Here is a 4,047-nt window from a genome sequence, read left to right as displayed (position 1 = left end):
TTTTTTTTTTAAGAGCTGGGAGCTGGGTGGGCAGGACAACTATGGGTGGGACTGGGAGAGCAGGCGGGGATCAGGGGACTCATAGCAGAACCCCTCATGCAGCATGGGGCAGTGGTGGGTAGCAGGGATCACCCCCATGCCTGAGAGCTGGGGCCAGGTGGGGCAGCCATTGACGGGGCTGGGAGAGCAGGCGGGGGATGGGGTCTGTCTGATTTGGAGATTTGGCCAATTTGGCAGCAGACAAATCTCTGTGTCAGATTTGGCCGAATTGGCTCGGGACAGTGATTTGAATCACCAAATCGAATCAGTGTCCCCTGAATCAGCCGAATCCGAAGCGAATACTAGCTGCCTCACACAGGCCTACTGTGCTTCAAAGCATCTCAGCACAGCTAATCTGCTCCAGGGGCAAAACAGACATCACTCATTGATGCTGAGGGACAACAAATGATGTACTCTCCCAAAGTTTAAGGGGACTGGTCCCGTGCACCTCAGGAATCCCCCCAAAGGATCAAGCCCCTTAAGTCTTGGAAGCCTTCCAGGCTTTCCCTGCTTATGGAGACATGCCCCTGGGATGTCTGGGGCATGTCTGTAAGCAGGGAACAGGGCCATCCTTTGTGGGGTCGAATTGGGGCTACCGTCCTGGATCCAGTGCTTTGGGGGCCCTGCACAGCCAGGTGGAGCAGCCACAGCTCTGCCCCTCACAGTGTTAAAGGGGCCTCACACTGGCTAATTTTCCCTGGGCCCTGCACTTCCCTATGGTTGTCTCTGGCAGGGAAGGCCTGGATGTACTTGTTTACCAAGACATATCCCTGGGATTTCTGTCACAAAGGTGATGAAAGGTGATGTGCGTTTCCACCTATTGATTTCAATTTCAGCAATAAACCAGTGTATGAAAAAGATCTTTGACTTCTTGCAAATGCATTATGAATTCTCCTGTTTTAGATGCAATTTACTTTTAATATTTTGGTAAAGGATATATCTTTAAATAACTGAAAATACAATACCATTTTTTTAAATGAGGCTTTTCTTCCACATTTTCATGGAAGCCATCTTCAAGCAAACATCACCTTTTCATATTTTTCCTATCCTGTAAACATAATACAAAGACTTCATAAAATACTCATTGCTTTTCCCAGTGAGTATTTTGCATTTGCATTCCCCTTTCAAATTATATTTCCAAGGGAGTTTAGCAAATAACTCACCAAAACACTTCCCGTGATTTCTCCTGAGGGAAGATGCAGCTCTGAATGTATTATCTGTACACATCTATTTCAGTTTTTCTCTTTAGGGAACTAAAACTGAACAGACCATTTTGAAGGGGACCTTGATGACTGAGAATGTTGGTAAATCCATAATTTACTTGGCTGAATTAGTTCTTTAAATCTCAACAGTTGAAGAGTGACAGATCTATAAAACCAACATGAAGCATTCAAAAGAAGTCAGTCTATTATGAGAATGCAAGCATTTTAAAAAAAGAAAATCTAAATGGGATAAACTATTTAGGTACATTCACACACAATCCCTGTTCATTTCAAATAGCAGCTGCACACACATTTAAGGAGATTTTAGCAAGAATTGTATTCACAAGATATTACTGCATTTTTCTCACCATCAGTACATAAGGCATTTGTACATGTACAAAGGTGGAAGGCGCTTTAATTAGGGCGGCTCTCAGAGAGCCACTCTAATTAAAGCGCCTGCAGCATCTTGTATATCAGCGTCCCCATGCTTCAAAAATGGTGGCAGGGGCACTTTAACTAAAGTCCATCAAACAAGTTTTAGCTAAACTACCCCCACCACCGTTTAGAAGTGCAGGGGTGCTGATACATGAGATGTGGAGGCTGCTGGACTGCACTAATTAGCACACTCCAGCAGATTTGATTAATTAAGTCTGCTCCAAGACACTGTAATTACAGCATGTCAGAGCAGCCTCCCTGCATGTCTCCAGGCACCCTGTGTTTAAGAGAGAACTGGAGAGGGGAAAGGGGAAACCACACCACCCACACCCACACATGCCCACAGGAAACAATCCTATGCACCAGTACAAGCTGGGGGCTGACTGGCTGGGCAGCAGCTCTGCAGAAAAAGACCTGGGGGTTACAGTGGACAATAAGCTGAATATGAGCCAGCAGTGTGCCCTTGTTGCCAAGAAGACTAACAGCATACTGGGCTGCATTGGTAGGTGTGTTGGCAGCAGATCAAGGGAAGTGATTATTTCCCTCTATTCCATACTGGTGAGGCCACATCCGGAGAATTGTGTTCAGTTTTGGGTCCCCCACTATAGAAAGGATGTGGACAAATTGGAGAGAGTACAGTGGAGTGCAACAAAAGGGTGAGGGGGCTGGGGGACATGACTTATGATGCAAGACTGAGGGAACTGGGCTTATTTATTCTAAAGAAGAGAAGACAGAGGAGATTTAATCGCAGCCTACAAGTACCTGAAGTGGGGTGTGAAAGAGGATGGAGCTAGCTTGTTCTCACTGGTGGCAGATGACAGAACAAGGAGCAATGATCTCAAGTTGAAGCAAGGGAAGTTTAGGTTAGATATTAGGAAGAATTTTCTCACTAGGAGGGTAGTAAAACACTGGAACAGGTTACCCAGAGACATGGTGAAAGCTCCATCTTTGGAGGTTTACAAAACCCAACTAGACAAAGCTTTGGCTGGGGTGATGTAGTTGGGGATGGTCCTGCTGTGAGCAGGGGATTGGACTAGATGATTTCCTGAGGTCCCTTCCAACCCTAACATTCTATGATTCTATAGAACAGAAGGATTTTCCGTGTCTGTAGGACAGGAATGTATAAATAGCTAAATAATCTTGGAAGGTACTTTCTGAAATACCTTTCTCTGTGTTGGAGGATGTTGTCCAAAGTAAAGTGTCAGATTAGATGACTGGGCTGGAACATAAGGATATGCATCAGAACAGATGGATCATGCTTGCTAGAATTCAAGTCTTCTTTTCTTGTGCATTATCTGCATTTGGCTTGAAAATATTTTTTGCTAATAAAAATGTATGGTACCTTTTGAGTACTACTACCTATGACAAAATGGTTTTAAAATAACTTAAAAATAACGTAAGTCACAGAAGAAATTTACCAGTGAACGATAACTAACTATAGAGTAGACAGAGCTATTGTCTCACATCTCACCTATTCTCAGATGGCCTCATGTCATTTTACTATAGAAACATTTCCATTGATGATAAAAATAGGATCATCTGTGAAATAAAGACAATCTAAGAAGGGCATAGGAAAATTTGGCTCTATGTAAATGGCTTATAAAGGGATATTTTACAAACTGGATTTTTCTAGCTAAAAAGACAAAAACCAGGGCTAAGTACAGACAGTCAAAAAGCCTGAGGCTGAATTGATTCAGTCTTTGCAGGTTAGTTTAAGCTGCAAAAATTGAACCAATAAGCAAATGAACAGACAATCACTTTTGATTCAGGACATGCAGCCACATCCCTAAAGTGGCTCAGGCCAGAAGCTGGGAGGCACTAGAGCATGGCTCTCTGGCATGTAGCCAGCATGGGCTGTGTGTTTGCTTCCTCTTTATGCTGCTCCTGAGGTCTCTGGGATTTGCAGTTCAGATTCACAGCAGCAGGACTCTGCAGGGTTGCTCATCACTGCCTGTTTCCAGGTGCCTCTGGGATTTGTAGTCCACAGTTGCAGCCAGCACTGAGTAAGCCAGAAGGTCAGGGCAGCTGTGTACTATGGGAAAGGTGAGTTTAACCCCCCTCCTTGGCTTCAGACCCCAACCAGGGTTTGCTGGGGGCGGGGCAGTGAGCCAGCCCTCATTGCTCCATCTAGGGAGCAGAGAGATTGGGCCAGCCCTACTCTCTAGAGCAGACAGCTCTCAGTTCAGGGATCTACCTCCACAGGATGGGGTCATCAATTATAAAGATACAGCTTAAGCCTGTTAAATTTTATGGTGGAACTTTAACACAAGGGAAGGGAAATTGCCAAGCTAGACTCAGTAGCTCAACTCAGCTCCCACAAACTGGCCAAGAAGAAAATTCTGCAAGTCATTTCCTGTGCCTCTTACAGGAA

The 4,047-nt window shown here is 44.7% G+C and overlaps 1 long non-coding RNA gene across 1 annotated transcript in view; it reads right to left on the bottom strand.

The window, feature by feature from the left end:
* The window catches only part of LOC112550842, a 12,677-nt gene extending 11,548 nt beyond the window's left edge, over window positions 1–1,129 (bottom strand). The window contains exon 1 of the long non-coding RNA XR_003094880.1: window positions 1,005–1,129. This is a non-coding gene — a long non-coding RNA (uncharacterized LOC112550842). The remainder of the gene's footprint in view (window positions 1–1,004) is intronic.
* Window positions 1,130–4,047: the final 2,918 nt, after the last annotated feature.

This window comes from Alligator sinensis, unplaced genomic scaffold, assembly GCF_000455745.1.
Source record: "Alligator sinensis unplaced genomic scaffold, ASM45574v1 scaffold159_1, whole genome shotgun sequence".
NCBI classification, from domain to species: domain Eukaryota; kingdom Metazoa; phylum Chordata; order Crocodylia; family Alligatoridae; genus Alligator; species Alligator sinensis.
Note: the sequence above shows the minus strand (reverse complement) of the source record. Positions and strands in the feature narration are given on the sequence as shown.